At 40.2% G+C, this 24,361-nt stretch overlaps 1 long non-coding RNA gene across 1 annotated transcript in view; it reads right to left on the reverse strand.

The window, feature by feature from the left end:
* Positions 1–24,361, reverse strand: part of LOC143024812 (uncharacterized) — a 174,665-nt gene that overhangs the window by 87,724 nt on the left and 62,580 nt on the right. The gene's annotated exons all lie outside the window — the stretch shown is intronic.

Below are 24,361 nucleotides of genomic sequence, written 5' to 3' on the forward strand. Positions count from 1 at the left end.
TTTCTATACCTAGTGTTCTCTTGTATCCATTGTGTCATTGTATGGTCAATAGTCATCTCGAGTAGAACATTTCCCCATGAGTCGTCTCCACCATTTACTGTCATCTCTTCCCAGCAGACTTCTTTACAATTAAAGTCGCCCATCATAACTATTCTTCCTTCATCTTCCATTATCTTATTAAATGTTATCCTTGTGTCTTCTAACATGCTTTTATGTTCACTCTCTTCCCATGAGGCTGTTTTCGGAGGCACATAATTTATCACAACTTTCTGCTCTTCTTATCTCTGTCTTCCACTTCGATCATAATCATCTCCACTGTATTCTTTCCATATGTGACACTCCTCACGTCCATGTCTTTCTTAGTCAGGAACATAACTCCACCCCCCTGTTTTGTCTTTCTGTTTCTAATCCAATGATTATATGCATCATGTCCTACACTGTTGGGTGGTAGTGGACCTTTTAATTTTGTCTCTACAATTCCCATTATGTCCGGTTCTTTTTCCTTCAGATAATCATTCAGTTCGTTCAATCCTGTTATTAATCCACCTATATTTGTGTAAGACACTCTTAATTTTCTGCTACTTCCATTGTATTTTCTGTTTCCCTTTTGTTTTTCTCTGGTATGGTCCATCTCCTCACTTTCATATTCACTACTTTCCAATAGAATTTATTTTTTTCTGTCTCTGTTCTGTTCTCATTTTTTCTCTATTCATTTCTCTTTTTATCCATACCTTTTTATAATGTTCACTGTTTGCTAGTTTCCCTGTTTTTGCTAAGATATTCCCTGCTGTCGATTGTGACCTGAATTTAATCTTAATTGGTCTGGTCTTATCTGTACTATGTTTTTCGAGTCTATATATCTCTTCAATTTGTTTCATGATTTCAGGTTCATCTTCCTGAACTAATTCTAGTAAACTGCTTAGTTTTTCTTTTTCCTCTTTGATTCTTGTGGTTCTATTAAGATTATACTTCTCTTTTATTCCTAATATAATTATACATTTCTTTTTATCTGCTAAGTCTCTTACTATATTCTCCTTGTGTCTCATCACTTTGATAACTGAGTCTTCAGTTTGTTGTTGTTGTTGTTGTCGTTCCCTAGACTGTCTGTCCGAGCAGTCCCGTCTCCCCAAGGAAGGCCACAGCCGAAACTGGGTTTTCCCACAAATCCTTTATAGAGTGTATGTTGTGTTGTTTGCGTGCATGATTGTGTATAATGCAGTCTTCCATTATGTGTTGTATGGTATGGGGTGAAGTGTTACATCCTGGGCAGCTGTTCACAACACGGTCGTCCAGCCTCTTCTGGTAGCTTAGAAGTGCTGGGTGGTGACCGCATCGCAGTCTGGCCAAGTGGACTCTGTCCTTACGTGGGAGAGAGGATTCAGAAGGTTGGATATCAGGGGGTCTGGCATGCAGCAGTGTGTTGTCTTTCAGTGTGTTAATGGAGCGGTGAGTGATATGATTATGAATATGTTTCCGGAGGCTGGTATTTGGTGGTTGTGGAGGAAGAGAAGAGAGTATCTGTGTGTAATAAAGGTCTTTGGGTGTTGTTTTAATGTTTCTTGGTGTGTGTGGGTGTTCTGCTATGTAGTGTAGCGGGTGTGATGTGTTTGTGGTGGCTGCAGCAAGTGTTTGTGTGCCTCTCATGTCGAGGTGGTCCTTGACTTTGAGGACTTTTGTTTCATGGTGTAAATGGTCTGTAGGTGATGTATTTGTGCAGCCTGTAATTGTTTTTAGGGCTTTGTTTTGTATGATTTGAAGGGTGTTGTGGTGTGTCTCACTGAGATTAGGAGCCCATGCAGGACTCGCATAATTCATCACTGAGCGTATGCATTGTTTGTATATTGTTATATTAGTTTCTTTGTTTTGTCCAAATGGTGTTCCAGTGATTGACTTAAGTGCGTTAAGTCTAGGTGTGCATTTGTTTTTTATGTTTGTGAGGTGTTGTTTGAAAGACATGGATGTATCGTATGTTACACCAAGAATTTTCGGTGTGTTTGTGTGTGGTATTAGAGTGTTGTTGATGTAGAGATGAGGTATGTATTTGTGTTCTTTTGTCCAGTTGGTGAGAAGTGTTGCTGTAGATTTGGTTGGAGCTATTTTGAGTCTGTTTGTGATGAACCATGTGTTGAGTGTGTCAAGGTAAGGCTGGATTATTTCTGCAGCTTTGTCTGTGTTACGATGTGTGCATGTGATTGTTATGTCGTCTGCGTAGGAAGAGATTTGTATTTCTGAGGTGTCTGGCGTGGGTAAGTCATGCATGTATAGATTAAATAATGTGGGGGATAGAACTGAGCCCTGTGGTACTCCGTTCTTAATGTTTCTGATGTGCGATGATTGGCCATCATATGACACATGAGCATTCCTGCCTGCCAGATAATTGGCCAGCCATCTTTTGGTGTTATTGTGCATGTCTGTGTTATATATTTTATTTGTTAGGTTGTGGCGGGGGATAGCATCAAAAGCTTTACTAATGTCCAATGTTATAAGAAGTGTTCTGTGGTGGGGCCTATCTGAATTGATGCCATCTAAAATTCTTTGTGTGAGGTTTGTCAGAAGAGTGTTTGTGGAGTGTAGTGGCCTAAAACCGTGTTGTGAGTCAGCAAGGGGAATATATGGTGTGACAAGTTTAAGTATTAGGCGTTCAATGACTTTAGAGGGGGTGCAGAGAAGTGTGATTGGGCGGTGCGATGTTGGGATTGTTGGGTCTTTGTTCGGTTTTGGAATGGTGATTATTTTACCATGCTTCCAGATGTCGGGTATTGTGTTGTGTGAATAGCTGTAGTTTGCAATGTTTGTGAGTGCGTGTATACCTTGTGGTCCAATGTGTTTTAGGTGGATGTTGCTTATGTTATCAGGGCCACAGGCAGATGAGCGCTTGAGACTATGCAATATGAGTTTTGTCTGACTGTCTATGAAGGGTGTATAGTCTGAGTCTGTGGGAAAGTCTTTCTTACGTCGAATGGTGCGTCGGTCGTCAGGGTGAGATGTAAGATGGCTCGTCTGTGCAAAATGACGTATGAGTGCGTTTGCTTGTTGTCTGTTTGAGGGTAGATTATCTGTTGTTGTGATTATTGCTGCGTGAGAGCGTGTAGTGTTAGTGTTGGATAGTGTGATGCTGTTGAGTGTTTTGTACAATTTGCTGGTGTTTGTTTTGTGATCAAGTGTATTGATAAAGGTTTGCCAATTTTGTGTTTTTTGTTCATGTATTTTATTGGCAATCACAGTGTTTAGTGCTTGTATTTTGTCTGCTATGTTCTGAGGGAAATGTGTGGGGGTATTGTGTTTAAGTGTATCACTTTGTCTGATGAGGCCTTGGATTTGTGGTGCGAAGTTAGGGTTGTGTGATTATCTGTTGCCCCTAGGGATGTATGTCTTGTCTGCGTTTTGTATGATTGTATTAAAAGCGTGCACAGCATTGTTTATGTTTGTGATTGGTGTACTGTTTTATTATGTCAGTAAATGCAGCTTTACTGTTCTCTTGGATTTTTTTCCAACCCTGTGCTTCTTTTGTTCTGGACTCTTTATTCTCTTTGTTGTTCTTCTTTAATTCCTCATTCTCATCTTTTACTTCTTTTAACTGTTTTTTTAATTCTTCTATTTATTTAGTTAGTTTTTTTCACCTTCTCTAATTCTTCCAATTAGTCAACTCTCTGCACAATTTCTGCCATTTTACCGAGCCTACTCTCCCAATGTTCTGTCATTTTCTCAAGGTTTTCCTCTAGTCTTGCTAATCGGGGGAGGTTGGAATCCCCCCCCCCTCATTAAATCCCTGGAAATTATTATCTTCACCTTCCATTGCGCTGCTCTTATGTATATTTCTAATCTTTACATTTTTGTTAATCCCGTCATCACCAAAATCATCCTCGGTTCTTCTCTTGTTTACAAGACGCCTGGCCTCCTGGACCAAGTCCTTTTTTTTTTAATAAACTTCCCACTACACCATGAGCTTTCCCCTTCCCTGTAAATACAATAAGGTACTTCCTTGACGTTGAGATCCACGAAAATTTCACTTATTCTTCGGAACTCCAATCTTCGCCGTCCATCCGACGAATATGTGTGCGTGTGTGTGTATGTGTGTGTGTGTGTGTGTGTGTGTGTTTACCTAGTTGTATTTACCTAGTTGTATTTTACGGGAAGGGGAGCTATGCTCGTAGTGTCCCGTCTTCATGTATTGTTTTTGCACACACCACTTTCTCATCTAACTTGTTCCAAATGTCTATTACTCTGTGAGGAAAGCTCTTCTTTTTAGATCTCTTCTATAACTGTCTTTCTTGATTTTCTTTCCGTGTCCTTTTATATTTCTATCATCCCATTTTATTAGATCATCTCTATCAATAGTTTCTATGCCTTTCATGATTCTATAAATAGTTATCAAATCTCCTCTCTCTCATCTTTGCTCTAATGTCTGTAGCTCAAGTTTTGCTAGTCTCTCTTCATATGATAGTTTTGAGAGTGTTGGTGCCAATTTTGTAACTGCTCTTAGTATTCTTTCAAGTTTTGTTATACATTTTTTTTTTGTACTTGGTGACCATATCGTTGCTGCATAATTCAATCTTGGACTTATCAAAGTGATTAGTATTTTCTTCACCATTTCTTCATCCGGATATGTAAATGCTATTTTGATTATTCTTATTAGATTATAAGTTTCTCCAAAAATCTTGTTTATATGTTTCTCAGGTGACATATCATTCACAATAATGACTCCCAGGTTCTTCTCATTTTCTACTTTTTTATTCCTTCTTCTCCCAATTTATATGATCCTGCTATTACTTTTTTGCTTCCTCCAAATTCCATTATACTACATTTTTAGTATTAAACTCCATCTCCCACTTCCTACTCCATTCCCATACTTTATTGAGATCACTCTGTAGTGACTCACAATCTTCTTCAGTGTTCACTTTTTTCAACAGTTTTGCATCATCCGCAAAGAAGCTCATATAACTTTCAATTTCTTCATCCATATCATTAACATATATAGCAAACATTATTGTGGCCAGAACTGTTCCTTGTGGAACACCACTTATTACTTCATCCCAATTAGAGTGTTTGTCTCTTATCACTACTCTCATTTTTCTTTCTTGCAAAAAGTCTTCCATCCATTTAAGCAGTTTGCCCTGTATTCCTCCTTCAGTTTCTAATTTCTTAAGCAACTTCTTATGTGGTACTTTGTCAAAAGCTTTTTTCAGGTCTAGAAATGCACAATCAGCCCATCCATCTCTTTCTTGTATTATATCTATTAGCCTTGAATAGAAACATATTAAATTGGTGACGCAAGATCGTCCATGTCTGAATCCAAATTGCCATGGATTTAGCACACTGCTTTTATCTAAATACCTTACCCATCTACTTTTGATCATTCTTTCACAAAGTTTTGCTATTGTACTTGTTTAGAGAGACTGGTCTATAGTTGGTAGGGTCTTCTTTGTTTCCCCCTCTATATATAGGTACTATATTTTTTTTTCAATCTTCTGGAACTTTTCCTTCTTTCAAGGAACTGTTTATTATGCTATGTATTTTGTCTGCCAGTTCATTCCTGCATTCTTTCAAAATCCAGTTTGCCATTTCATCTGGTCCATGCAATTTTCTGACATCAAGATTACTCAAGTGTTTCATTAGTTCATTCCTTGCTACTTCTATTTCTTTCATAGGGTGGAGTTTCTCTTTCCATTCGATCTCTCCAGGTTGCATGTTCTCCCTTGTAATCACCGATTTAATACGCTTGTTCATAATTTCTGCCATTTCTATTTCCTCTGTGTATTCAACCCCTCCTTGTCGTAATTTCTCTAATTCTTGTTTATTTTCAGTTTGTTGTTTACAAATCTGTAAAATAGTTTTGGTTGATCTTTGCATTTTTCTATGACATCTTTTTCATATTTTCTCTTTTCCTCTTTGCACACTTGTACATATTCATTTCTATAACTAGTATATACTTTCCATTTTTCAGGTCTTGTGTCTTTTTTCCATTTTGTCCAAGCTTTATCTCTTTTGTCTTTTAACTCCCTACAACTTTTGTTGTACCAGCACTTTACATATTCTTTTTTCTTGTTGTCTTGGGACATACTTTTCCACTCCTTTTTTATAATTTTTGGTCAAAATATTCCATTTCTCTTCCACTGTTGTTTCCTCTTTGTATATTCTTTCCCAGTTTTCTTTTTGAAAGAATTCTCTTATTTTATAAAAAAAAAAATCATACATTAATCTTCCTTTTTTATATTGTTCATTTTTTTCATGTATTTTTCCTCATTTAGTTCTAGTTCAGTCAATATGTGGTCACTTTTACTTATTGGTGTCTTATATTCAATCTTTTCCACTATCTAAGGTTCTGATGTGATTATTAGGTCCAGTCTCGATGTTTCTTCTTCATTTCTATACCTAGTGTTCTCTTGAATCCATTGTGTCGTTGAATGGTCAACAATCATTTCAAGTAGAACATTTCCCCATGAGTCGTCTCCACCATTTACTGTCATCTCTTCCCAGCAGACTTCTTTACAATTAAAGTCGCCCATCATAACTATTCTTCCTCCATCTTCCATTATCTTATTAAATGTTATCCTTGTGTCTTCTAACATACTTTTATGTTCTCTTTCTTCTCACGAGGCTGTTTTTGGAGGCACATGATTTATTACAAACTTTCGGCTCTACTTATCTCTGTTTTCCACTTCGATCATAATTATCTCTACTCTATTCTTTCCATATGTGACATTCCTCACGTTTATATCCTTCTTAGTCAGGAACATAACTCCATCCCCTTGTTTTGTCTCGCCATTTGTAATCCAATAATTATATGCATCATGTCCTACACTGTTGGGTGGTAGCGGACCTTTTAATTTTGTCTCTACAATTCCCATTATGTCCGGTTCTTTTTCCTTCAGATAATCATTCAGTTCGTTCAATCCTGTTATTAATCCATCTATATTTGTGTAAGACACTCTTAATTTTCTGCTACTTTCATTGTATTTTCTGTTTCCTTTTGTTTTTCTCTGTCATGTCCCATTTCCTCACTTTCATGTTCACTACTCTCCAATAGAATTCCTCTTTTTCTGACTCTGATCTAATCTCCAAATGCGACATAATATTGAAATATGCATTTCACTTATTATTCGGTCATGTGTGCCTTTTATATTAGTGGTACTTGAGTAATCATGACTAAAAGTGGCTGTTTGAAGATAGATATTGTTTTGAAGACAATTTAACTCGGCAATAAAAACCGATATTTCCCAAATCACTCGACCCATCATGGCCGCCCGGCATGATTTTTTTTATTTATTTATTTAACAACAGTCACTTATACCATTTCAATTGAAATTAAATTGATTAAGGGACTATTAATGAAACCATAGTGAATTGCGATTGCCATATTGCAGTTGATAAAGACCGATGTTTCCCAAATCACTCGACCCATCATGGCCGCCCGGCGCGATTTTCTTTAACATAATAACTTAACAAGTCACTTATACCAGTTCAATTGCAATTAAATTAATCAAAGGACTATTATTGAAACCACAATGAATTGCGATTGCCTTATTGCAGTTGATAATGGAATCACACAAAACAAAATTTAATGTTTATTTCTATGTATACTACAATCGAAGACACATCAATGATTACCCTATTCCAGTTGGTGATGAAATCACACAAAACAAAGTGTTATTTTTATTTGATAACCTATTTTATATGTAAAATTCTTTTCACATTTATTTATACATGTGAAATGATATCCTAACGTGATATTTTGTCCTCCACTATCAATACATCTCATCGTGATTTTTTGTCCTCCACTGTCATTACATCTCATTGTGATATTTTGTCCTTCGTCGACATTCTGTCCGGTATCCCTCTCTAAAATTATATTTTGTCCTCCACTGACATTACATCCCAGCCTACAGATTGGGAGACAAAATTAAGCGAAAGACCTGTAGATCAGATGTGGGAAATATTTCAAAATACGCTTACTAAGATGATTCATACTTACATCCCTGTTAAGGACAGACATCCCCCAAATCAGGCTCGCCCGAAATGGTTTGACAAAGAAACTGAAAAAAGTATTGCTAAAAAGAGACAGGCTTATAAGAAATACAAGTGCTCGGGTGCATCTAATGACTATCAAAGTTATGTATTAATACAGAGTTTCAGAAAAAGACAATAAAAAAACGAAAACGACAATACGTAAACGAAACACCTCAAAGTGAACTCAAAACGGAAACCTGTGAAAAATCTAGGGTGAACTTACTACGGTAAATATAACAAAAGAAAAAAATTAAAATGTGTATAGAAAAGCTCAGTTAATAAAACACCAGGGCCTGGCGGTTGGAATCTTAAAGGAAATGAAAAATTATACTGTTGTTCCATTAGAAATTATTTTCAAGAAATCCATCATATCCGGAGATGTCCCAAGAGAAGCTAGCTAACGTAACTCCCATATTCAAAAAAGGTGAAAAAAATAAGCCAAATAACTATAGGTCTATAAGTTTGACTTCAATCGTAGGAAAAATAATGGAAACTATCATCAGATATGCTATCGAACATCATTTAGAAAGTAACCGTTTGATAAATGATAGCCAGCATGGTTTCAGACGGAAACGTTCTTGCGTGACTAACTTACTCGAATTCTACAACACAGTTATCTCGAATTATGACAAAAGAAACAATATAGATTTAATATATCTAGACTTTGCAAAAGCTTTTGATACCGTCCCACACGAAAGACTACTTACTAAATTAGCTTTACACGGAATAAGTGGTAACCTATTAGGTTGGACTAGTAATTGGTTGAATGGTCGAAAACAGAGTTGTTTTAAATGGAAAAACTTCTAGATGGAAAAATGTTACAAGTGGAGTTCCTCAGGGTTCCGTTCTTGGGCCACTTCTATTCATAGTATATATAAATGATATAGACAATGGACTAAAATCTACTGTTTCCAAATTTGCTGATGATACAAAACTGTGCGGAATGGCAAATGATCACTTAAACCAATTAGATATTCAAGAAGATTTAGATAAGTTACAGCAATGGTCTGAAAAGTGGATAATGAAATTTAACACAAGTAAATGCAAGGTAATGCACATAGGTAAAAATAACAGTAAGTACGATTACAAGTTATTTGGAAATTCGTTAACAAAAATGGATAGTGAAAAAGATCTCGGCGTAATTATCAGTAACGACCTCAAATCATCCAAGCAGTGTATTTCAGCCTTTGAGAAAGCAAATAAGATTCTGGGACTGATTGCGCGATCTTTTGATTTCAAAAGTCCATCACTCATTAACAAGCTATATAAATCGTTAGTTCGTCCACATTTGGAATATGCTGTTTCCGTATGGTCACCGAATCTCATTAAAGACATTGACAGACTGGAAAAAGTACAACGGCGAGCCACAAAACTGATTCCAAATATCAAAAATAAATCATACGAAAATCGACTAAGACATATGAATCTGTTTTCCCTAAAAAGGCGTAGACTCAGAGGTGACTTGATACAGGTCTTTAAGATTTCAAAGGGAATTGCCAACATCAAAAGTGACAAAATTTTCACATTGAATGAGAATCAGACAAGAAACAATGGTCTCAAACTGTCCGGAAATAGATTCAATTTGGAAGTAGGTAGAAACAACTTTGCCAACCGTGTAGTTAATGAATGGAATAAACTTCCTGCACAGGTAGTGGAATGTAGTTCAGTTCGAAGCTTTAAGAATCATTTAGATAAATACCTAAGTAAGATGCTGTAATGATTATAATTTATCTTATATTATTTGTTTTTGTTTTGTTATCATTTGTCTGTCTGATTTTCATTTATCATTAGCTATATGTCAAATTATTATCATTTACTATTTACTTGTTTGTTTATTATTTAGCTATACCTATGCATTTATTTATGTATTTTAATTGTTATTTACATTATTATAGTTTTTATTTATTATTTTATTATTGATATGATTTTTTTCTCGCATCCGAACTAGATATGGACCAAAAGGTCTCCTGTCGGCATGCTCCGTCTTTGTGATCCTTTGTAAGTGCTGGTACAACAAAAGTTGTATGGAGTTAAAAGACAAAAGAGACAAAGCTTTGACCAAATCGAAGAAAGACAAAAGACCTGAAAAATAGAAAATATATACTTGCTATAGAAGTGAATATGTACAAGTGTGCAGAGAGGAAAAGAGAAAATATGAAAAAGATGTCATAGAAAAATGTAAAGATCAACCAAAACTATTTTACAGATTTGTAAACAACAAACTGAAAAACAAACAAGAATTAGAGAAATTAAGACAAAGAGGAGTTGAATACACAGAGGAAATAGAAATGGCAGAAATTATGAACAAGCATTTTAAATCAGTGTTTACAAGGGAGAACGTACAACCTGGAGAGATCGAATGGGAAGAGAAAGTCCCCCCTATGAAAGAAATAGAAGTAACAAAGAATGAAATAATGAAACACTTGAGTAATCTTGATGTCAGAAAATCGCATGGACCAGATGAAATAGCAAACTGGATTTTGAAAGAATGCAGGAATGAACTGGCAGACAAAATACATAGCACAATAAACAGTTCCTTGAAAGAAGGAAAAGTTCCAGAAGATTGGAAAAAACATAGTGCCTATATAAAAAGGGGGAAATAAAGAAGACCTTACCAACTATAGACCAGTCTCTCTAACAAGTGCAATAGCAAAGATTTGTAAAAGTATTATCGAAAGTAGATGGGTAAAGTATTTAGAAAAAAAACAACGTGCTAAATCCAAGGCAATTTGGATTCAGACAAGGACGATTATGCGTCACTAATCTAATATGTTTCTATTCAAGGCTAATAGATATAACACAAGAAAGAGGTGGATGGGCTGATTGTGTATTTCTAGACCTAAAAAAAGCTTTTGACAAAGTACCACATAAGAAGCTGCTTAAGAAATTAGAAACTGAAGGAGGAATACAGGGCAAACTGCTTAAATGGATGGAAGACTTTTTGCAAGAAAGAAAAATGAGAGTAGTGATAAGAGACAAACACTCGAATTGGGATGAAGTGATAAGTGGTGTTCTACAAGGAACAGTTCTGGCCCCATTAATGTTTCCTATATATATCAATGATATGGATGAAGAAATTGAAAGTTATATAAGCTTCTTTGCAGATGATGCAAAACTGTTAAAAAAGGCGAACAACGAAGAAGATTGTAAGTCACTACAGAGTGATCTCAATAAAGCATGGGAATGGAGTAGGAAGCGGGAGATGGAGTTCAGTACTAAGAAGTGTAGTATAATGGAAATTGGAAAAAACAAAAAAAATAATAATAGGATCCAATTTATTGGGAGAAGAAGGAATAAAAAAAAAAAAATAGAAAATGAGAAGGACCTGGGAGTCATTATTATGAATAATATGTCACCTGAGAAACATATACACAAGATTTTTGGAGACACTTATAATTTGATAAGAACAATCAAAGTAGCATTTACATACCTGGATGAAGAAATGGTGAAGAAAATACTAATCACTTTGATAAGACCAAGATTGGAATATGCAGCAACGATGTGGTCACCAAGTACAAAAAAAAAAAAAAAAATGTATAACAAAACTTGAAAGAATACAAAGAGCAATTACAAAATTGGCACCAACACTCTCAAAACTATCATATGAAGAGAGACTAGCAAAACTTGAGCTACAGACATTAGAGCAAAGAAGAGAGAGAGGAGATTTGATAACTATTTACAGAATCATGAAAGGCATAGAAACTATTGATAGAGAGGATCTGATAAAATGGGATGATTGAAATACAAGAGGACACGGAAAGAAAATAAAGAAAGACAGTTATAGAAGAGATCTGAAAAAGAACAGCTTTCCTCACAGAGTAATAGACATTTGGAACAAGTTAGATGAGAAAGTGGTGTGTGCAAAAACAGTACATGAATTTAAAAACAGTTTAGATAAAATGAGATATGAAGACGGGACATCATGAGCATAGCTCCCCTTCCCGTAAAATACAACTAGGTAAATAAATACACACACACACACACACACACACACACACACACACACACACACACACACACACACACACACACACACACACACACACACACACACACACACACACACATACACACGCGCGCGCGCGCGCACGCATGCACGCACACGCACGCACGCACGCACGCATACACACACACACACACACACACACACACACACACACACACACACACACACACACACACACACACACACACACACACACACACACACACACACACATACTGTATATGTATAAATTGTATATATATATATATATATATATATATATATATGTATATATATATAGATAGCTACATAAATATATATATATATATAGATATATATATATATATATGTATATATATATATATATATATATACTTGTGTATATATATAAATGTATATATCTACTATAATAAAGTAGTAGCCTCTGTCTGTCTGTCTGTCTGTTGTTTGTTTGTTTGTTCACAATCTCCTCCAAGGGTTTTGGAAATAGACCCCCATACATACATACATACATACATACATACATACATACATACATACATACATACATACATACATACATACATACATACATACATACATACATACATACATACATATACCAAGGCTTTTTCCCCCTTACCAGGGGGGTAGCCAAAAAGGACATGCACAAAAACATTCCCACCCATTTCATCCCCGAAAACACTCCACACCTCTCCACCTTCCCTCCCATCTTAGCACCTCCTAGATGACGAGTCATCCCTGCACCCTGTCCACTGCCCTGGGTCAGAAGCAGTGTCGCAGGACACAGCACATCCACAGCAAGGCCGCTTCATTAAATCAGCGACCCCCCCCTCTCCGTCCCCCCATATAAAGGAGAGGACGGGGAGAAATCCCTTCGGGCTGCGTCAAAATTTTTGCTCACACACACTACCTCACCCCCATTCCCCCGTCCAATCCACCTCATGCATCACAACATTTTCTATATACAACCATTCTCCATTCACCCCTGTCTTCTGTCCTCTCCCGTCCTTCCTCAACCGACATTCCCCTCTTCCCCAAAGCCCCCTTCACCCCATCCACCCATCTCATCCTAGGACGTTCCCTCATGTTCACTCCCTCCACATCTGCCTTCCACACCTCCTTTACTAGTCTTTCTTCAATCATTCTTTCCATGTGTCCAAACCATCCTAATACTCTTTCATCCACCCTATCTCCCAGCTCCCTTTCCACCCCTGTTCTCCTCCACACTTCCTCATTTCTCACTCTATCTAGCCTAGTAACCCCCATCATACTTCTCAGACACTTCATCTCAAACACATTCAAGTTCCTTCTCTCTTCCTCTCTCATGTTCCATGTTTCTGCTCCATACAGTGCTGTTGGCACAATCACTCCTTCATACAGTCTCCTCTTAGCATCCATTCCCAGATTCCTATTCCTCATTACACTTTTTAAACCACCAAGGCATTTACTCGCTTCTCTCAATCTACATTCTACCTCCACCTTCACTCCACCCTTTCCTGCCACATTTGCACCCAAATATCTAAAACTATCCATTTCCTCCAGTTGCTCTCCCTTAATGCTCACTTCCAGATTACTGCCACTTTCACCCCTTGTACATCTCCTCACCTTACTTTTACCCACATTTATCTTCAGCTTTCTTCTATCACACACTCTCCCAAACTCTGCCACCAGCTTCCTCAATCCCTCCTCCGATCCTGCCACAAGCGCAGTGTCGTCCGCAAACAACAGCTGGCTCACCTCCCACTTTTCTCCATTTTCCTTAACCATCTCCAATCCCTGACCCACTACCCTTGCATTCACCTCTCGCACCACCCCATCCATGTATAAGTTGAACAGCCAGGGTGACATAACGCATCCCTGACGAAGTCCCACCTTTACCTCAAACCACTCACTCTCTCCATTTCTAATCCTGACACAAGCTCTACTACTCTCATAAAAACTCTTGACAGCTCCCAGAAGCTTTCCTCCTATCCCATATATCCGCATAACCTCCCACAGTGCCTTTCTGTCTACCCTGTCGTAAGCCTTTTCCAGGTCCATAAAGGCCCAGAAAACATCCTTCCCCTTACCTATAGCTTTCTCACATATCTGTCTTACCACAAAAATCTGATCTACACAACCTCTACCTGTCCTAAATCTACACTGTTCCTCACCAATTACTCCCTCTGTTCCTCTCCTAATCCTCTCAATCAAGATCCTCCCATAAGCCTTCCCAACTACACTTAACAAGCTAATCCCTCTGAAACTACTACATTCACACTTATCCCCCTTTCCCTTGTAAAGTGGAACTATACACGCACTCCTCCAGTCCTCTGGCACTTTACCCTCTCTCCAGCAAACATTAAATAACCTCACCAACCAGTCCATGTATATATATATATATATATATATATATATATATATATATATATATATAAATGTATATATCTACTATAATAAAGTAGTAGCCTCTGTCTGTCTGTCTGTCTGTTGTTTGTTTGTTCACAATCTCCTCCTAGGGTTTTGGAAATAGACCCCCATAACCATATATATTCTGATACCCTATCACTCCAGGTACTTGGATAACTATATTTCATTTAGAAAAAAATATTTTGGTTAGGGTTAAGGGTTAAAGTTAGGTGGGCAATGGTGTGGTAATACGCCACTACTGTAGTTAACCATTAACGCGCGTCGCATTTTTGTGACATAGGAATTACTATGATTAAACAAATGTGTCCATAAATATTATTTATATTTGTGAAATTAATGTTGCCATAAATCATGATAACCTTTGTAAGGAAAAAGCATGAAAATGTAAAATTGCAAAGGATTACAAAAGATTACAAAGGCGGAGCATGCCAACAGAAGATCTTTTAGTCCATATCTAGGTCGAATGCAAAAAAAAAAAAAAAATAATAATAATAATAGATAGATAAATGAAAAAATGAAAAATATAATAATGTAAATAATGAATAAAATGCATAGATAAATGCATAGGTATAGTTAAATAATAAACAAAATTGCAAATAGTAAATAATAATAAATTGGCATATAACTAATAATGATTGTATAATTTTACCAAATGTTGAAATATTGGTTATTTTCATTTGGTTTTATTGCGGGCGGAAATGCAATAACGGAGTCATAACCAACTCCGACTCAGCAGAGGTCAGACGTCGCTCTCCGTTCCAGCTCTCTCAACAAGCGCCCAGGAATCTTCACTGGCCGGTCGCGGCGGAGGAGACTTTTCTCCTTTGCTGCTGCCGGTCTGGCACAAGGCTGACCTCTTCGTCGACGTCGGCAAGCCGGTTTACACCAAAGACAAATACACACATTTTCCAAGCCACGTAATTCTCTGCTTTCAGAGTTGTACTTGGAATAAAAGAGAGATACACGCACACTTTCTCGCTGGCTTAGCAGAGGTCGCCCTTAATCCAACTCTCTCTGATTCAGAGCCCTTAACTCTTCGCCGGCCGGTAGTGGGGGAAGATTGCCGGGTCTCTCCTGTCGACCAGCCCGCACCCACACCTGACCTCTTAGCTGACGCTAGCGAGCGGGTTTACACTTCTGACATTTACAGATAATTCCCAAGTCACGTAATTCTCTGCTTTCAGAGTTGTGCTTGGAAGGAGAATGATAAAACAACAGTCACCCGCTTGCCCCCCTCGCAATGCCATCGGTTCCACTCTCCTGACTACGCTTTGGATATCGGCCACTCAACGCTCAAGCCTAACCTGGGGCTAAGCAGGACCGCTCAAGCCTAACCTGGAACTAATCAGGACCGCGCCACCTAGCTGGGGTGAACTCTATTCACTCCCCGTAAGATACATACACACACCTCTCACGAACATAACCACGCCCCACGCTCAAACATCTACACGTACTTTTTCTTCGGCTAAAATTCGCTTCCTTTCTAACTTTCTCTTATACTACATCTTCTCATTTCCGTTTTTCAATCTTTCTCTAATACTACGCCTCCTACCATTTTCTCAACTTTTGGTGATTTTAATCCCAGGCGTCGGCGCCGCCGTCCAAGTTCCTTGCTCATTTCTCCCGAGCCACGACCATCAACCACCCCTAATCGCTCAAGAAAAAGCGCATTTATGGCAATAGCCCTCTTTTATACACTACCATCTTTTCATTTTCTTACAGACTTTCTTCCCCTCCCGCAAAAAACCGATCCCGTGCGAGCGGGCGGTCTTCTCTCGCAAGTCGCAAGTCAAAAGATATTTAAAATTAGTTTTAATTCTTCTCTTACTGCCAAGTACCGTTCACCATGTAGTGTTAATAATCCACTACAACTGTTAGATTAAATATTATTCACGAACTCCTTCTAGGTTTTTGCAGATAAACCTCTATAACTATACATATTCTGAAACCTTATAACCCAAGGTACTTGGATAACAATCTTTCAGTTGTCTGTCTGTTTGTTTGTTTGTTCACGAACTGCTTCTAGGGTTTTGGAGGTAGATCCTCATAACCATATATATTCTGATATCCTATCACTCCAGGTACTTGGATAACCATATTTTATTAAAAAAGATTGGTTAGGGTCAAGGGTTAAAGTTAGGTGGGGTATGGTTAGGTTAGGGATTATTCACGAACTCGCAGCAACGCGCGGGTAATTGGCTAGTATATATATATATATATATATATATATATATATATATATATATATATATATGTATATATATATAATATATATATGTATGTATATATATATATATATATTCTTGTTGACAGACGAGATTAAATGATATTGCTGTTTCTGCATTATTTATCTTTTTGTTAAGAACTTCAATTTCTCTTGCTAATTTACGGTGTTGGACTGATAGTTTGCTGAGTAGCTGTCCGTATGAGGTACGGACAGCTACACAGCAAACTATCAGTCCAACACCGTAAATTAGCAAGAGAAATTGAAGTTCTTAACAAAAAAATAAATAATGCAGAAACAGCAATATCATTTAATCTAGTCTGTCAACAAGAAAATATTCTTCCTGGATACACTAATATATATATATATATATACATCATTTAGACAAAATGTTGTAGCACATTTGTAAATAATAATCACGAAGAACCCACAGTCGGAATAAAAGGAAACTTTAGAAGAAAGTGTAACTTCTATATTTCGGCTAATAGCTATAGCCCTCTTCAGGAAAGTACTTTCCTGAAGAGGGCTATAGCTATTAGCCGAAATATAGAAGTTACACTTTCTGCTAAAGTTTCTTTTTATTCCGACTGTGGGTTCTTCGTGATTAATATATATACATATATATGTAAGGTATTTACATAACCACCAACTCTAACATTAATCAGAACGTGGGAAATATAAAATGGACAAAGTACACAGCTAAATATGCAACAGTGAGAAATTGCCCCAACACAGCGCCAACATAACATGGGGTTTTGTCCTAGTTTGATTTAATTGATTTAATTTATTCCATTTCCCCCCTCTTTTGTTCAAATTACATTAATTTACATCACATATAACATGGTTACACTTTACTCATATTATCATAAAACGTGCCATTTCACCACATCTTAGGGTTTTTATCCAAGTTTGATTTAATTTATCTAATTGATTCCATCTTTCCCCTCTTTAGTTCAGATTTAATTTATATCACATATAAGTGTTTAATTTCTGTTCTGTTAATGTGGGTTTCTTTTCACAACATGGTCACACTATACTCATATTATCATAAAATGTGACATTTCGCCACATTTTAGGACACCTCAGACACTCTGTTTCCACACATATAACTGTTTGATTTCTGGATTGTTAGTTTGAGTTATATTTCGCATCATGGTTTATTGAAATTATAAATTGTAACATTACGACACATTATAAAACAACACGTCAAACATACTGTTTCCGCACTCACGCAATAATTTATTGTAAACTCCAACGGACCCCCACTAAGAGGGACCGCGGAGTCAACCCACCATGTATACTACTAGCTTTATTCTCAGAGTAACATTCCTCTGAAGAAGCTACAAGCGAAACCGGTCAGGAATAAATTCGGAACGAGACCTGTCACTCTCTTTTTTCCATCTATTTCAATATATATATATACATGTTTATACACACAAACACACACACACACACACACACACACACACACACACACACACACACACACACACACACACACACACACACACACACACACACACACACACACACGCACACACACACGCACACACACACGCACACACACACACACACACACACACACACACACACACACACACACACACACACACACACACACACACACACACACACACACACACACACACACACACACACACACACACACACACGTAACACACACTATAAACCCACTATCGGAGAAAAAATGACGGAAGTACAGGGAAACTGTATATTTCGACTACTATCTGTAGTCCTCTTCAGCAGAATGCTTACAAGATTTTTTTATTTTTTTTTATTCGGTAGATGATATTTATCTACACACGGGCCTTTCTCCATTCGGAGGCCCGTAAGTGTTGAGCCGCTCTGTGTTCAGCTACTCCGGCGTTTTTGTAGTTATCTGGGAGGAGGGTATCCGACCAGGATGTGGGCGAGCCGTTCTATGTTTTCGGTGATGTTGTAAACTATGTCGGCTCCAGTCTTTCAAGCTTCGGGGGCCATGGGGTTGAATTGTCTACCTCTTCTCAGGGCGATGGTGTGAGCGCACTCTAGTAGATAGTGTAGGAGAGGCTCTGAGGTGTTCATCCCGCAGTGGTCACATTCCCTTTCCTGTCGTTCGATGATTTCCCAGCAGCACTTGTACCCCAACCTGAGCCTGTGGATGATCACGGAGAGTCGTCTGTCGGCGATCTTGGTGGCGGGATGAGGGCACAGTTTGGTGGCCCTCTCGTACCACATTGCGCTTACTGATGCTGAGCTTATCGATCTTCTGTGGTTGGCTACCTTTGTTGGTTGTAGGTGGTCTTTGGCCCAGCTTTTGATTAATGTGGTTGATGGTTGGACTTTGATTTCTATGTGAGGATGGTAGCGTGTTGTCTTGGCCAGCTCATCTGCTCGTTCGTTTCCGTGTATCCCTATGTGGCTGGGTATCCAGTTGATGATGACTGGGCGATCTTGTTCGTTGTGTAGCTGCAGGAGGTAGAGTATTGTTGTGATAATGTGTATGTTGGTGGGTATGTCCTTCTTCTGGAGTACTTGTGTCACCGCAAGAGAGTCAGTGTGTATGACTACCGGCCCCTGTAGTTGGCTTGAGTACTCCAGAGCTTTTTGCATTGCCACCAGCTCAGTCTGTAGAGTCGAGCAGTGGTCTGATGTGCGCCAGGCGGCGGTGTATATTGCGGAGTATACTCCTGCACCTGCTGTGCCGTTCTCCGGGTCGACAGTGCCGTCAGTGTAGCAGACAAACCCACCCTGGGCCTCCGTCGCCTGGATCGCTGTTCGTGCAGCGTCCCTCAGTTCCCCTAGTGAGCAGTGATTCTTTGCGTGCGGTAGTTGTGTGTGGTTGAAAGTAGTTGTGGGGGATATCCACGGGGCTGGAGGTCGGTACTTCAGGCATGCTCTGTCTGGCTTCAGAGCCTTTAGATGCCCTTCCATGCCTGTCGCGCGGATTTGGTCTCCTAGGTGTCCGATGTATGTATCTGGTCGTGGTAGGTCCGGGTGTGCGTCCAGGTGAGCCTTAAGTTTAGTCTTGAGATGTGAGTCCCTGTCGCTCAGCAGAGCCTTGGCTGCCGCGGTGCAGTTCCGGGTCTGAATCCTGGCCATCAGTGGTGGTATGCCAGATTCCATCTGCAGGTTGCTTTTTCTTGTCCACATGGGAGCACCTAGGATGAGGCAAAGGGCGTTGTTTTGTGCAACTTCAAGTGATTCTTCCTGCTGTGATGTTAGATGTGATAGGACAGGTGCTCTATATTCAATAATGGGTCGGATGCAATACTTGTAATAGTGTCCCAGTACCAGGCGGCTGGCACCCGCCTCAAGTGATTGCATATATCTCATTGGAGCTGTCTTCGTCTTTGTCATTTGCTTCAGCTTCTGGATTTGAAGAGAGGATGGCAAGGTTTTCTGCACAGTGACTCCAAGATAAGTGAAGTCATCCACCCACTCAAGATCTTGCTGGTGCATGGAGATTGGCCTTGGGTTTGCCATTTTAATAGCCATGGCTTTTGTCTTCCTTACGTTTATTTTGAAGCCTAGTTGTGTGCAGCTCTTTTGTATAGTGTTGAGTGCTTTTTGGGCATTGGTGCGGCAGTTGGGTCCCTTGCTAACGATGGCGATGTCGTCAGCATATATGAAGATCTCAACGTTCCGTGGTCGTGGCAGTATGCCTGGACCCATGCCAGAAGGTTGCCTGCGATTCCCTTCTCGACGAGAGAGGTCAGCATCGCTGAGGGGTTGACCAATTCGAAGGCCTTTTCTAAGTCCAGGAAGACGATGATTGCCTTTTTCCCGTTGATGAAGCTGAGGAAGTCCATGATGCACTCCGTGGTTCCCACCATACCCCGATAGGCATATAACTGTGGATGGAGTGGCCCTACTTTCCATTTCAGCCTGTTGAGCACCATTTTCTCGACGGTCTTCTCTATACAGCTAAGTAGGGAGATAGGTCTGTAGCTGTTGGCCTCCTTGGACTTGGGGATAGGAACTATATCTTGGGAATTCCAGTTCCTAGGTCTCGCATGTTGCGCTAGGGTGCGATTTGCCAAGAGTAGAATGGCCTTCCATCCGGCGTCGCCAGCGTTCTTGATCATCGAGTAGGTTATCTCGTCTGCCCCAGGTGAGGTGTCTTTTCCCAGGTGTCTCGCCGCTCGGAGCTCTTGTAAAGTGAAAGGTTCGTCCATGTCTGTAGGTGTGTGTATTGCCGTGGAGATTAGTTCTTGTCGCTGTTGTTCCAGTTCTTCTTGCTTCGTCCTGGTTGCGCACGGAAGTTGCGTAGGAGATGTCCTTAGGGCAAAACCGATTGCTAGGCGGTCCGCCTCTTGTTCCGGATCCGGGTGGATGATCCTGCTGGTCCTGTTTTTTCCTGAGACTTTGTGTAGCCATCTCCATAGCTCCCTGGTGGTTGTATGACTGTTGAGCTGGGAGCACCATTCTAGCCATTTTCTCTGTCTTATTTCTTGCAATTCCTCGTGCATATGTCGTATGGCTTCTTGGAGTTGCTTCCTGTTGTCTGCGTTGGGCCTCCTCTTATGAATTTTCCTGAGGCGGTTGACTCTGTGTTTTAGGGTCTTGACTCTGGGACAGTAGTACCATGTATCCTTGCACTCCCTGCTAGTCTTCTTCTTCCGTGGCATTGCAGCGTCCGCCGCGGCGTGAAAGGCAGTCACCAGGTCCCTTTCTTGGTTGTCGATGTCCAGTGGGGGAATGTAGTCTTCAAACCACTCTGTCAGTCTTTGCGCAAATTGATCCCATTTTGCGAAGGCAGAGTTCCAGCCTTTTGGTGGGCTAGGGAGCGGCTGAATTTGGGGAATTTTGATCTTCGTTATTGTTGCGTAATGGTCACTGGTCAGGACTGGGTGGACCCTCCACTGTGCAAGGCTTCGAAGTTTCGCGGGAAGGAAGGTAAGATCAAGCCTCCCTCCCCTTATGTGTGTTGGTACTCCGCTGTTGAGGAGGCAGACGTCCTGAAACTCGCTGAGAAGGTGCGCGACGTGGTGACCGTTGGCGTTGGTTGTTGAAGGAGAGGAGAGTATGGGGTGGTGAGCGTTTATATCTCCCCCAAATACGATGTTATGGCTGTCGCAGTTCCCAAACAGTTGTGAGAGATCGATGTTCTCCTTGGGCCGGGAGTACAGGTTGTAACATTGGAGGGTGACCCCGGCAAGTTGTATTTGGACCGCAAGCACCTCTGTGGCTTCCTCACACTCCAGGTAGTCCTTGATTTGAACACTTGGAGTTTTATTTTTCACCAGAGTGGCAAGTCCCCGCCCTGTGCTTCCGATGTCTTTCCTGTAGCATGTGTATCCTGGGACTCGGAGGGTGTGATGGTCTTGTAGTAGGGTTTCCTGTAGTAGGACTACGTCTATCTGGTCTTCTTGAACCGTGGCAAGAAGAGATGCCATTTTCGGGCGGATACCCCCTGCATTCCACTGAGTATGCTCAGCATTCCATCAGTGGGTCTGGGAGGATTGAGCTCTGGCCTCGATGATCTTGTTGAGGTGTTGGTTGGCTGTGTTGCAGCTGCGGCGTGAGTTTTGTCTGAGGGTTCCGTGTCGCTGCTGAATGTTGGTGCAGAGGTGGGAATTCATCCAAGTCCTGGCCTGTCTTCCTGGCTTCCTTCGTTGCTACGCGGTGTGTGGTTTGGTCTCTGCCTGTTGCTGGTGAAGATTCGCGTGGCGGCAGATTGTTCTTCATGACCTGGGTGACAATGGTTTCCGTCACATGTTTGTCCAGGGAAGCATTCAGTGCTGCAGCTAGTTGTGTTGCCATGTCCTTCAGAAGATTCTTGAGAGTTGAGACTTCCAGGGTGACTGTGTGTTTTTCTTGTGTCTGTGGGTTTTGGTTTCTCTGGGATACTCCTTTCGGATCTTTGCGTGAGCTGGACCGGTTCCGGATCTGTCGCCGTCGTGTATCCTTCTGATTGGTGTGCTCTTCCTTCTTCAGTGATTCCGTGGGTAGTCGGTGCTGTGGTTCTTTGGTCTGCTCTGATGGAGGTTGGGGTTCCCTGGTCTGCTGTGGTGGAGGGAGCGGTTTCCTGGGCTGTTGATTCCTTTTTGGAGTCTGGGGGTAGTTGATTTGTTCTTTGTTGGTTTCCCACCCTCTGTTTCTTCCTGAAGCTGGCGGTGGGGGTAGTGTTTGGGTAGTTGGCGTCTTCTCCGGCTGCTTTGCGTGTGGCCGGGCATGTATCTTCTCTAACCTTGCAGGGCATCTTGGGTTCCATGCGTGGTGGGTCTGTTTGCAATTTGGGCAACATGGTTTTACCGGCTGGTTTTGTTTCAACTTGGAAATACATATTTCCGTTTCGTGTTGCTTGCTGCAAATGGCGCATTTCTTCTTGAATCTGCAGCATGCTTGATGATGGCCAAACCTCTGACACGCATAACAGCGTAGGGGCTCTGGGTACCATGTCCTGACGGTGTAGGACCCCCATGTTCACAGTGTCACTCTGTTCGGAAGGGGTCCTAGAAAGGTGATAAGTATGGAGGTGGTGGGCTTCTTCTGTCTGTCCAAGGCCCTCTCTGCAGTTTTGACGTTCGATAGTTCTAGTATCGGTTCTAGGCAGAGAGAGAGTGGATATCCCCTTATGATCTCCTTGATTGGTTTCAGGGCAGGGTCTAGCTCCTGAAGGGCAGGAGACCGCCGAAGTGTGTCTAGTGCTGCGTTGTCCAGTGGCATGATTGTCCATTGGCCATCCAGGTTTGGCCAGGCTTTCATGGCTAGGTTCGGGTGTCCCTTCTCCAATGTTCTGATTATTTGATATGGGGTTTCCTCTTGTGGTATTAATTTGAACTTGGGCCTGACCTTGGGCCCTGTGCTTGTACCGGGTCCGCTCGTCGTTGATGTCGAAGCTTCCATTATGTTGGTGGGGTCTGCATTCGAAGGGTTTTTTGCTTTGGATTTTTTTTTTTTTGCCTACTTCTATCCATCCTGAGTCTGGTGATGGTGTTTCTGGGGAGGTTTCTGATCGTATACGTTTTCCGTCTTGTGGCTCTTCCTGGTCTTCTTCATCCGAGTCGTCAAAGATGCTTCTCTTCTTAAAGGTGTCTGAAGCCATAGCCTGAAGTGCTCAATGTGGCTTACAAGAAGTTAAGGTACAAGTATATATGAGGAAGTGAGGGGTACATAAAAGGGGATGGGGAAAGTGGGGTGACTCAGGTTACATGCCCTTGAAATAGTTGGGTCAAGGAAGGACAATTGGTGGTATTTTGTCCGACCGCTCTTGACATTATTTTGTTGACCGCTAACTTCGTAATACAATCTGGGGGCCACTGACCTTTTGAGGTATTAAAGTTAGGATAATGTTTTATTAGAGAAGATTCTACAATTTTCCTTCGATAGCTACAGTGTGATTTAAAAATAATTGAAGCATTATCCCAATCTAATCTATGGTCTTTTTGGCTGGCATGAAGGAACACAGCGGAGTTAACTTGTCCATATTTTATAGAGTTTTTATATTATATATATATAATTCTACAACTGGGCATTCAGCATTAGTGGCGCAACTGGTACAGTGATCAGCTTTTATAAATAGTGGGTTTTCAGGGATATGCTTTCTACTATTGCAAACGGGTTCTAAATAGAATTGTAAACCACCCATAACTACTTAACGATTTAAGTCATTCATATTGATATAATTTCTACGTTACATAGACGTACTAATTACAACTTTCAATTGGACGTGATTGTAGTGGGTTGTGAAAGTTATGGCAATTAGTGTGCATTGAGTGTTAGGCAAC

This window comes from Oratosquilla oratoria, chromosome 4 (assembly GCF_046742065.1).
Source record: "Oratosquilla oratoria isolate Oo_2021 chromosome 4, ASM4674206v1, whole genome shotgun sequence".
Classification (NCBI taxonomy): domain Eukaryota; kingdom Metazoa; phylum Arthropoda; class Malacostraca; order Stomatopoda; family Squillidae; genus Oratosquilla; species Oratosquilla oratoria.